We start from the raw sequence: 13,057 nt of genomic DNA, 5'->3' as shown, positions 1-13,057 counted from the left end.
TTATTGCTTTCACACTTTAAATTTTTGGTGGAAAGGAATCCTGGGTGAAGTTTACATTTTAAAGAAAACTGCAAATTATGCCATGGATTGTGATGCTGAGAATTTTTACTCACCTTCTTTGCATTTGCTAATATCTAGCACACCATTTAAGGTATAATTTTTGGAGATAACTTTTTCTGTGCGGAAACAATGGTTGTCTGGATTTTGAAGTGGAGATTCAAAAGCCCTGGATGGAAGAAGAAATCTATACACAGGGATTACTGTCAGAATAATTTTGGCTCCAAACACAGCATAGATTGATCTAAACACAGATAAGAAAGAGCTTCATTCTGGGAACCTGAACTTCATTCTGGAAATCTTTTTTTTTTTCTTATTTTTAAATTTATATTATTGCTTTAACTTAGAAACTTTAGATATTATCTTGTTAGAATTCTTGCTTAATTCTTAGGAAAAAGAAATCTTGGGAAATTTTAGGGCATACCAGAACTCAATACTTGAGTATGAGCTATTCTTTGTTTTCAAAAGCTTCTAAGATTAATTCTTGCTTATGAACTACCATAGAGTGTTTATACTGAAGACATTTCTCATAGTTTCCTCTATGGATCAAATATTTATGACTCCCTCAGATCCTTTATTTGTGCCCAGTTTAAATGAAATAAAAATAAAGTTTCAATCTTCCAAAGCTTAGTCCTGGAAAGAAAGTCTGCTCACTTGCTGGGGTGTATGCATGTGGGTGTTTATTGTATGTCTCCTATGCTCCATCGTTTACCAAGTGTCCACCATAAACTCAGCAGTGTACTGGGACTCACTACATGTTTTTTGTAATACCCAGATAACCCTATTTGAAAAGATGCTGCTCTCTTCTATTTTACAGATAAGGAAGAGTTTCAGAGATATGAAATGCTTGCTCACACCACACAGAATTTAGAAACAGGGCTAGGATGTAAGCATACCAGTGTGGTGATAGCTACTAGGCCCCTTCAGTTTGAAAAGATGTTGTAGTGTCAGTAGAGCACATGAACGTAGTTCTGTGACTGGGGTATCATCATCTTTGGACATCTTCAGAAAGGTTGTCCATATCCTCTACACTTGACTGTTATTAAACATACTACTTTAGCAAAGAAAGGAAAAAGTAGTTCTTGCTTAGAAATGACAAAGGAAAATGGAGCTGGAGGAATCAGATTCCTTAACCTAAGACTTTACTACAAAGGTACAATAATCAAGACAATATGGTACTGGCACAAAAAAAGAAATATAGATCAGTGGAACAGGATAGAAAACCCAGAGATAAACTATGGTCAACTAATCTATGACAAAGGAGGCAAGGATATACAATGGAGAAAAGGAAGCCTCTTCAATAAGTGGTGCTGGGAAAACTGGATAGCCACATGTAAAAGAATGAAATTAGAACACTCCCTAATACCATACTCAAAAATAAACTCAAAATGGATTACAGACCTAAATGTAAGGCCAGACACTATAAAACTCCTAGAGGAAAACATAGGAAGAACACTCTTTGACACAGATCACAGCAAGATCTTTTTTAACCCACCTCCTAGAGTCATGGAAATAAAAACAAAAATAAGTGGGACCTATGAAACTTCACAGCTTCTGCACAGCAAAGGAAACTATAAGCAAGATGAAAAGACAATGTTCAGAATGGGAGAAAATATTTGCAAATGAATCAACAGACAAGGGATTAATCTCCAAAACATACAAACAGTTCATGCAGCTCAACATAAAAAAAAAAAAGCAAACAACCCAATCAAAAAATGGGCAGAAGACCTAAATAGGCATTTCTCCAAAGAAGACATAAATGGCCAAGAGGCACATGAAAAGCTGCTGAACATCACTAATTATTAGAGAAATACAAATCAAAACTACACTGAGGTATCACCTCACATAGGTGAGAATGGGCATCATCAGAAAATCTATAAACAGTAAATGCTGGAGAGGGTGTGGAGAAAAGGGAACCCTCTTGCACTGTCGGTGGGAATATAAATTGATGCAGGCACTATGGAGAACAGTATGGAGGTTCCTTGAAAAACTAAAAATAGAGTTACCATATGATCCAGCAATCCCACTCCTGGGCATATACCCAGAGAACACCATAATTCAAAAAGCCACATGCACCCCAACGTTCATTGCAGCACTATATATAATAGGTCATGGAAGCAACCTAAATGTCCATCAACAGATGAATGGATAAAGAAGATGTGGTGTATATATACAGTGGAATATTACTCAGCTGTAAAAAGGAATGAAATTGGGACATTTGTAGAGACATAGATGGACCTAGAGACTGTCATACAGAGTGAAGTAAGTCAGAATGAAGAAAACAAATATCATATATTAATGCATGTATGTGGAATCTAGAAAAATGGTACAGACCAACTGGTTTGCTAGGCAGAAATAGAGACACAGATGTAGAGAACAAACATAGGAAAACCAAGGGGGGGAAGGTGGGAGGGGAGTGGTTGGGGTGGGATGAATTGGGAAATTGGGATTGCCATATATATGTTACTAATAAAAAAAATCAAATTTTACACTTCAAATATTTGCAGTTTATTTTATGTCAGTTGTATCTCAATAAAATTTCTTGCAAAAAAAAAGGAAGAAAATGATTTGCATTATTCAAAACATCCTACTTTTTTCAGTTTTTTAGAAGCATAGTAAACATTATGAATTCCATATTGCATTTATTCTTAATACATCAAGAATAGCTTCCCTAAATGTATTTTATTTTTCTAAAATAATGTGATTATTGAGTATGACCTTGGTTTATTTTTTGTCACTTGGGGAAAGATGTCTGATTTAGAGAAATATATTGACATCTTTGTCTTACCTGCAAATGTCGGAGTAAAAGAATTGCAGTACCTGGGTCTTCTCAATGAAAGGTGGAAATGAAGCTGCATCTGTTTACAGGTCAAGCCAGTGGCAAGAAATTAGATGAAGTGTATGTCCTAAACAAATGAAGACATCTAGATTCCAACATGGTTGATAGAAATATAATATGAACTGTACATGTACTTTTTTTTTAAACAACAGAAATTATTTTTTTCTCCTTTTTAAAAAAAAATTTTATATTGGTTGGGCTGATTAACAAAGTGGTTTCAGAAGTACAGCAAAATGATTCAGTATACATATACATGTATCCTTTTTCAAATTGTTTTCCCATCTAGGTTATTACAGAATGTTGAGCAGCACTCTTTGTGCTATACAGTAGGTCCTTGTTATCTATTTTAAATATTAGCAGTGCGTACATATCAATCCCAAACTCCCAATCTATTCCTCCCTCCAACCTGTCCCCCCTGGTAACCATATGTTTGTTGTCTAAGCCTATGAGTCTGTTCCTGTTTTGTAAATAAGTTTATTTGTATAACTGTTTTTTAGATTCTACATGTAAGCAACATCATGATATTTGTCTTTGTCTGACTTCACTTCGTATGATAACCTTCAGGTCCATCCATATTGCTGCAAATGACATTATTTCATCCTTTTTAATGGTTGAGTAATATTCCATTGTGTGTGTGTGTGTGTGTGTGTGTGTGTGTGTATACGCACACAACGTCTTCTTTATCCATTCATCTGTTGATGGACATTTAGGTTGCTCCATGTCCTGGCTATTGTAAACAGCACTACAATGAACATTGGGGTGCATGTATCCTTTTGAACCATGTTTTTCTCCAGATACATGCCCAGGAGTAGGACTGCTGTATCATATGGTTGTTCTATTTTTAGTTTCTTAAGGAACCTCCATACTGTTCTACATTGTGATTGTACCAATTCACATTCCAAACAACAGTGGAGGAGTATTTCCTTTTCTCCACACCCTTTCCAGGTTTTATTTCTGGATTTTTTGATGGTGGCTAATCTTACCTGAGTGAAGTGATACTTCATTGTAGTTTTGATTTGCATTTCTCTAATAATTAGTATTGTTGAGCATCTTTTGATGTGCCTCTTGGCCATCTGTGTGTCTTCTTTGGAGAAATGTCTATTTAGATCTTCTGCACATTTTTTGATTGGGTGGTTGTTGTTTGGATATTGAACTGTGTGAGCTGTTTGTGTATTTTGGAAATTAATCCCTTGTTGGTTACATTGTTTGCAAATATTTTCTCCCATTTGGTACGTTGCCTTTTTGTTTTGTTTATGGTTTCCTTTGCCGTGCAAAAGATTTTGAGTTTAAGTCCCATTTGTTTGTTTTTTTTTTTCATTACTCTAGGAGGTTGATCCAAAAAGATATTGCTGCAATTCATGTCAAAAACTGTTCTGCTTATGTTTTCCTCTAGGTGTTTTATGGTATCCAGTCCTACATTTAGGTCTTTAATCCATTTTGATTTTATTTTTGTATATGATGTTAAAAAATGTTCTAATTTCATTCTTTTACATGTAGCTGTCCAGTTTTCCAAGCACCACTTGTTATAGTGTCTTTTATTCATTGTATATTCTTGCCTCCTTTTTTGTAGATTAATTGATCAAAAGTGGGTGCGTTTACTTCTGAGCACTCTATCCTGTTCCATTGATCTAAATGTCTGTTTCTGTGCCAGTACCATACTATTGTGATGATGGTAGCTTTGTAGTATAGTCTGAAGTTAGGGAGCCTGATTCCTCCAGTTCTATTCTTCTTTCTTAAGATTGCTTTGGCTATTTGGGGTCTTTTGTGTTTCCATAGAAATAAAAAAAAATTTTTTTTTACTATTTCTGTGAAAAATGCCATTGATAATATAATAGGGATTGTACTGAATCTCTAGATTTCCTTGGGTAGTGTGGTCGTTTTAACAATATTAATTCTTCCAGTCCAAGAACAAGGTATATCTTTCCATCTCTGTTTCTGTCATCCTCAATTTCTTTCATCAGAGTTTTGTAGTTTTTCAAGTACAGGTCCTTTGCCTCCTTAGCTATGTTTATTTATACGCATTTATTCTTTCTGATGTTATGGTAAATGGGATTATTTCCTTAATATCTCTTTCTGTTAGTTTATTGTTAGTGTATAGAAATGCAAAAATTTCTGTATATTAATTTTGTAAACTGTAACTTTACCAAATTCATTGATGCAGATGACATGATACTATGCATAGAAAATCCTAAGGACACCACCAGAAAACTACTAGACCTCAACACTGAATATTCATGAACAGATTAGGTGTATTACAGTTATTTTTCTTAAAAGATCTGAAAGTAAATAATGAGAGGCAAGCAGAATAGCAACAGCCAACAGTACTTTTGAAAAATGCACTTGGTATTCATAAGTAATTCCTAAGTAAAAGAAACCCATGGTCATAAAACTCTGGGAAACACTGAATAGTAAATTTTTCATCTTGGAGATTTATAGCATGTTAAGAGCTTGACAAACATTCTAAGAAGAAATCAGTTTAATGTCATTAAAACCAAGTTTACCAAGCTGTTTATCATAGAGCTAAAAAGAGTAAAGAAAAATTAACATATCACACACTATTGGGCCTGGTGTAGAACTGAAAGAAGTAGCAGCCATGGGGCTTCTTTTCTTCCTACATGTCTTGTTGGGTGTGCCAAGAAAGGAAGGCCCTAATTGCTGGTTACATGAGCCTTTTCTTGGGCTTATGTTTTTGGTAGTGAACCTGGAGGAATGATGTAATGTCTCACTCCTGCCTCCAAACCATGAGGCCTTGCTTCCTGCTTTCTGTGAAAGTGGTAGATCCCTGAAACTCAGTCTTCCTAAGCTGCAGTACAATCTTACTATGCACACAACATCCATTTGACCTTGTTGCATCTCCCTTGTGAGACTTGAGGTCCAAGGGAAGTGACAGCAAATAGGCTGATACTCATGCTTTTTACTGAGCTGTAACAGAATTTTTTTCTCTGTCCCAGGAGTATCATGTATCTTCTGCCAACATCCATGGACATTTTAAGCTAACTTACTAGTGACGAGGGAAAATTCAAATCCAGGATATAATAGTATAGTACAGTAATAATAAACTTTCAGCTTTTTCCATAAGTCGATTAATTTGAGTAATTTTTCTAGGGCTACCAATTTCAGCAAAGAAGATATGTGAGTTATTAGACAACTTACAGATGCTATGATCTGTGGATCTTACAAGGTCTTAATTAACATTTGAGTGCTTACTTTGTTTCATTCACTGTGGAAAAGCACTTGACATAGATGAACTTGTTTACTCCTCAAAGCCACTCCATTTAGGAACCAAATTTCTACCCATCACATTTAGAGAAAGGAGATATAGGAATTTTAAATTTATTCACAATAGAAACAAGAACAATTGTTACCAAAAATAATAAAAGATCTAATTGAGGAAATATTTTTTGAAATATTAAAAAACCTGAATTTGTAAATGTCTACCCGTAAAAAGAAAAGCAAATCAAAATTTTATTTTTCAACAAGTGTAAGTAATATCTGAGAAGAGAGCAAATGAGTTTTGAACTAGGAGGCCCCACCAATTCTAGATATGGTTAATACTCCTTTTTTAATCATTCAGTTAGTATCAAGTAGAGCAACCCCATTCAGATAATAATATGGACCTCTAATCCTGAAAGTCAAGAGTTCCATTTTGGTTTGGAAAGCAGTTCAGTCAGTTGAAAAGTGTCTATTTTGTGTAGCCCCATTTCTTCATGACATCTACTTTACATAGCTGTGATAAGTTAATATAATTGTAGTGTTATAGGAAGCTTTCAGGTTAGCCAAGCCACTCAAAATGATTGCTCATAATACCAAGATCTACAAATTTTAAGCACCTTCTGTTATAGGGATCAACAAACTATGGCATGTGGGCAAATTCTAGTTTACCCTCTCTTTTGTAAATAAATGGTTTCTTGGAGCACAGTCACACCCTTTTGTTGGGTATTATCTATAACTGCTTTTGTGCTGCAATGACAGAGGGGCAACTGCCACTGAGGCCATATGACCTGCCTGCAATATTTCATATCTGGTCCTTTGCAGAAAATGTTTGCTGATTCCTGTTTTAGTACCTTATGCACATTTTCATCAATAATAAATATTTTATTCAGCGTGTATATAAAAGTGAGTCAAACATGGAGCATATGTTTAGAACTGAACCTTAGTGTCAGTATACACTGAACTTGGATAGTTTTTGTTTGTAAGTATTTCTACATTGTAAAAGTGAATTAAACTATAAATTAAACACCATAAATTTTTATTCCATTTAATGATGTCAGTGGTTAAAGCCACACATCATCTTGCCCATTTCATAGTTACCTTTAGGGATTTTTCCTTCCCCTAGGGATCCATGAATTTTCTCACTTATTTTTCATGATAGACTTTGCCAACTGTTCATGGCCTTTGATCTACACAGATCTTGGACTCTTTATCTTTCTCAACCAGTTTACATCATTCTCAACCAAATGATTCCAGGCAATTACTATCAAATAGTTGTTAAAAGAAATTATTTGCCATTGAGGCCTTATACTGAATATACTATTTGTAATTTTTTGTTTATTTAAGTCTGTTGAATATTTTCTTCATATTTTGCATGATAAATTATTGATAAATAGAAACTTGTTCTTGATCCTGATATAGGAACTATAGAGTCGTGTAGGAAATTACCTTGGTGCAATAGTGTCCTTCAAGTACACTTCCAATCACTATCCCAGTGGTCTTAGAACAAAAAATCTCAGAGCTTTTAGATGGTTAAATACCACAATTTTAAACTGAAATTTAAAATACACAGTGAGAAGTTACGAGAGAAATGTGGGGTAGGGTTACTAACTTAGGGCAGGGTGAAAGCCCCATTATGCCTTAATCCTGAAGTACATGCACATGATTCAGGAGCAAGGAAGTCCAAAATACAGAAGGTGCTTGGTGTCAAAATCTACTCTCGTTGTATTGGAGAGACACAGAGAAAAGTATTGCCACAGCTGTAGACAACCAGTGACCTGATGGATAGCACGTTTTTTTTTGTTTGTTTGTTTGTTCTCTGTGTGATACTAATGGGACAAATGCAGTACCTGTGTGTCTCCTATAAATGTAATGACTTATCACATACTGTCTCATGTATACTTGATATTTCTATCCCTTCCTATTTTTAACAAATGTTCTACTTTATATCTAATGAGTCACATTAGCTTCTACACTTAGTTTCATATCTCCTTGTTGTTTGTTCTCTGATTAGCTGAGCTAAATACACTTGAAAAAAAAGTATAATTGACAGACAGTTGTCTCTCCATATCTGTGGGTTTCCCATCCACAGATTCAATCAAACTTGAAATTCAGTTTGTTCTTGGTTGAATTTAGGGATATGAACGGTAGACATGGAGGACCAATTGTACTATGCCATTTTATATAAGGAACTTGAGCATCCCTGGATTTTGGTACCCATGGAGGACCTGGACAAATCCCCTGCAGATATCTAGGGATGACAGTATAACATTATCTTAGTTTCAGGTGTACAACATAAAGATTTGATGTTATTATACACTGAGAAGTGATCACCACAAATCTAGTTAACAACTATCACTGTAAATAGTTATAATTCTTTAATTTTGTGATAAACACTTTAAAGATTTACTATTTTAGCAGATTTCTAATGTGCAATACAATATTTACTAGAGTCATAATGATGTGCAGTACATCCCCAGGACTGATTTATTTTATTACTGGAAGTTTGTACCTTTTGAGACACTTTACTGATTTCTTCTACCCCCACCCCTTGTCTCTGGCAACTACTAATCTGTTTTTTTTGTATTTATGAGCTTTTATTCTTTTGGATTTTGCATGTAAATGAAATCATCCTCTGTCTTTCTCTGTTTGACTTATTTCACTTAGCATAATGCCCTTAAGGTCCATCCAAGATATCACAAATGGCAAGATTTCACTTTTTATAGCTAAATAATAATCCATTCTGTGTGTGTATATGTGTGTGTGTGTGTATCACAAATTCTTTATGTATTTATTCATTAATGAACACTTAGGTTGTTTCTGATCTTGGCTCTTATCAGCAATGCTGCAATAATATGGGGAATGTATGTATTTTTCAAAATTATTGTTTTTGTTTTCTTCAGGCAGATATTCAGAAGAGAAATTGCTAGATCTTATGGCATTTTTATTTTTAATTTCTGGAAAAACCTCCAACTGTTTTCGCACAGTAGGTGCTCTAATGTACATTTCCAACAACAGTGCCCAACGGTTTCCTTTCTGTGGTGAGATCTCATTGTGGTTTTGATTTGCATTTCCCTGATAATTAGTGACGTTGAGCATCGTTGCATGTACTTGTCCGGCCATTTGCATCTCTTCTTTTGAAAAATGTCTATTCAGATCTTCTGCCACTTTTTTAACCAGATTTTTTTTTTTTTTTTGCTATTCAGTGTTATAAGTTTTTTATTCTCTATATATTTGGTAAATTAACCCCTTATCACTTGTAGGATTTGCATATATTTTCTCTCTCTCTCTTTTTTTTTTGGCTGATGAATCATTTATTCAAGCAAGACAAAAATGTCTCCACAGTGTTTCCTTTCATACAAAAAGTGGACATTTCAAATATATTAGCGTCTCTCTTTTTCAACAGAATTTATTTCAGTCTGCTCCCAGGAACTGGTTTTCATTTTAGGATTCACGTTTTAATAACATGTATGCACCCATTACAGCCAAAAGAGCGTCCTTGAATTTTGGATGGTTGTTCATTATTATGGTGACCATACCAACATATGGTAAAAACCCTCTGGCTCTCCCCACCACATCCTTCTTTTCGTGCCAGTTCTGGCCTTCTTTGTACAAGCCTCTATCATCAACTTTGTTATTATCTCCTTTAGTCAGAAATTTGATGTCTCCATTATCTTTTTCATGAAATTTGATTACTCTGTGAACTATTGGAATATCTTGTCCTTTGACTTTAAAATGATGATTTCACCAACTCTAATCGGGTCTTCCTGGAAATTTCTTAGGAACAGAAGTTCGCCCCTGTGAAAGGCTGGCTCCATGCTGCCACTCAGAACCACCCCGATGGGGCTCTTGCTGCCAGTGAGGACAATCAGGCCTTTCTAGATCATGAGCACAGAAGACACGATCATGGTGAAGCTTAAGACGTGGTAGTAGAGCTGGCAATTATTCATCTTCCTTAGATCCCCAAAAATGTCCAAGCCAGACGCGGGGAGATGTGACCCCACAGTGCTGGCGTGCACCATGTTGGGGTCTCTGGGGGCCAAGGTGGCCAGCGCCAAATATTTTCTCTTATTCCATAATTTGTCTTTTTATTTTATTGGTTTCCTTTGCTCTGCAGAAACTTTCAAGTTTGATATAGTTCTATTTGTTTGTTTTTGCTTTTTTTGTAAAATTTGAAAAATGATCACCAAGATTGATGTTAAAGAGTTTACTGCATATGTTTTCTTCCAAGACTTTTATGGTTTCAGGCCTAACATTCAAGTCTTTAATGCATTTTGAGTTAATTTTTGTGTATGGTGTAAGATAGTGGTCTAGTTTCATTCATTTGCATGTTGCCGTCCAGTTTTTGCAGCAACACCTGTTAAAGAGACTATTCTTTCCCAATTGTATATTCTGAGCTACTTTGTTGTAAATTTACTGATCATATATGCATAGGTTTATTGCTGTACCCTCTATTCTGTTCCATTAATATGTGTCTGTTTTTATGCTAATAACATCCTGTTTTGCTTACTATAACTTTGTGGTATGGTTTGATATCAAGGTGTGTGATGACTTTGTTGTTCTTTCTCAAAATTGCTTTGGGTAGTCAAGGTCTTTTATGGTTCAGTAGATATCTTAGGATGATGTGCTCTATTCCAATGTGCCATTGGAATTTTGTTAGGGATTGCATTGAATCTGTAGTTTGCTGAGTAGTATGAAGAGTTTAACAATATTAATTCTTCCAATTAATGAGCATGGGAAGATCTATCTTTGTGACTTCTGTTTATTTCATCAGTATCTCATATTTTTCAGTGTACAGCTCTTTCACCTCCTTGGTTAAGTTATTCCTATGTAGATGATTCATCTTGAAGCAATTGCAGATGGAATTATCTTAATTTCTCTTTCTGAGAGTTTGTTATTAGTGTATAGAAATGAAACAGTTTTTATATTGATTTTGTATCATGCAGCTTTTGAATTTGTTTACTGGTTCTAACAGTTTTTTTTGTAGAGTCTTTAGGAGTTTTTATATATTATATATAATACCAAGTCATCTGCAAACAGTGACAGTTTTACTTCTTCCTTTCCAATTTAGATATTTCATTTATTTTTCTTATCTGATTTCTATGGCCAGTGCTTCCAATACTATGTTGAGTAAAAACAGAGAGAGTAGGCACCCTTGTTTTGTAACTGATCTTAGAAGAAAGTCTTTCAGGTTTTCACCATGTAGTATGATGTTAGCTGTGGCTTTGTAATAAATGGCCTTTGTTATGTTGAGGTGTATTTCCTCTAACTTTGTTGAGGGTTTTTATCATAAATAACTGTTGAATTTTGTCAAATGTTTTTTCTATATCTGTTGAGATAATCATGATTTTTTATCTTTCATTCTGTTAAAATGATATACATTTTGCATATGTTGAATCATCCTTGTGTCCTTGGAATAAGTTCCACTTGATCGTGGTGTATAATTCTTTTAATGTGTTGTTGAATTTAATCAATGTTTTGTCAATATTTTGTTGAGGATTTTTATATCTGTGTTCACCGGAGATATTGGCCTGTAATTTTCTTTTCTTGTGGCTTCCTTGTCTAATGTTGTTATCATGGTTTTGCTGGCTTATGAGTTTGGAGTGTTTCCTCCTCTTCTGTTTTTTAAAAATTTTGAGAAGGGTTGGTATCAATTCTTATTTGCATGTTTGGTAGAAATCACCAATGAAGTTGTCAGGTCCTGAACTTTTGTTTCGTGAGAGGTTTTAGATTACTGATTCAATATCTTTACAAATAATTGGTCTATTCAGTTTTTCTATTTCTTAATGATTCAATCTTGGTAGCTTGTATGTTTCTAAGAGTTTACCCCATTTCTTTTAGGTTATTAAATTTTTTGATGTATAATTGTCAGTATTAGTTTCTAATGAACTTTTGTATTTCTATGGTATCAGTTGTAATGTCTCCTTTTTCACTTGTGATTTTATTTATTTGAGTCTTCTTTTTTCTCAATGCATGTAGTTAAAAGTTTATTTTGTTTATATTTTCATAGAATTAGCTCTTGGTTTTGCTGATGTTATCTACTGTCTTTTAGTTTCCATTTATTTCTGCTCTGTTTTTATTTTCTTCCTTCTGATAACTTTGAACCTCATTTTTAAAAAAGATTATTTATTTTTGGCTGTGTGAGGTCTTAGTTATGGCACGTGGGATCTTTGTTGAGACATGTGGGATCTTTTGTTGCAGCACATGGGCTCTCTGTTGTGGCACGAGGGCTTCTCTCTAGTTGTGGCATGCAGATTTTTCTCTTCTCTAGTTGAGGTGTGTAGGCTCCAGGGCACATGGGCTCTGTAGTTGTGGTGTGCAAGTTCCAGAGTGCATGGGCTCTGTAGTTCGCAGCATGCAGGCTCTCTAGTTGAGGCGCATGAGCTCAGTAGTTGTGGTGCATGGGCTTAGTTGTCCTGTGGCATGTGGGATCCCAATTCCCTGACCAAGGATTGAACTTGTGTCCCCTGCATTGGAAGGTGGATTCTTTACCACTGGACCACGAGGGAAGTCCCATAAACTTCATTTTTTTTTTCCTTTTTCTAGTTTCTTGAAGTGTGAAGGTAGGTTATTTGAGATTTTTCTTGTTTCCTGAGGTAGAGATTTATCATTATGAACTCTCTCTTTAAACTGCTTTTGCTGTATCCAATAAGTTTTGGTATTTTGTATTTCCCTTCTCATTTGTCTCAAGATGTCTTTTGATTTCTCCTTTGTTTTACTTTCTGACCCATTGGTTGTTCAATAGCACAGTAGCATATTGTGGAATTGGTACATATTTGTGAATTTTCTAGTTTTCTTCTTGAAATTAATTTATAATTTCATATCATTGTGGTTGTAGAAGATGCCTGATATGATTTTAGTCTTCATAAAGTTATTAAAACTTGCTTTGTGGTTTATCATATGATCTTTTCTAGAGATCCACGTGTACTTGAGAAGAATGTGAATTCTGTC

At 34.8% G+C, this 13,057-nt stretch overlaps 1 pseudogene; it reads right to left on the bottom strand.

Moving 5' to 3' along the window:
* Nucleotides 1–9,406: 9,406 nt before the first annotated feature.
* Nucleotides 9,407–10,128, bottom strand: LOC130852394 (signal peptidase complex catalytic subunit SEC11C-like; annotated as a pseudogene).
* Nucleotides 10,129–13,057: the final 2,929 nt, after the last annotated feature.

The sequence above is a fragment of the Hippopotamus amphibius genome, chromosome 4 (assembly GCF_030028045.1).
Source record: "Hippopotamus amphibius kiboko isolate mHipAmp2 chromosome 4, mHipAmp2.hap2, whole genome shotgun sequence".
In the NCBI taxonomy this organism is placed as follows: domain Eukaryota; kingdom Metazoa; phylum Chordata; class Mammalia; order Artiodactyla; family Hippopotamidae; genus Hippopotamus; species Hippopotamus amphibius.
This window is presented reverse-complemented; position numbering and strand designations above follow the sequence as displayed.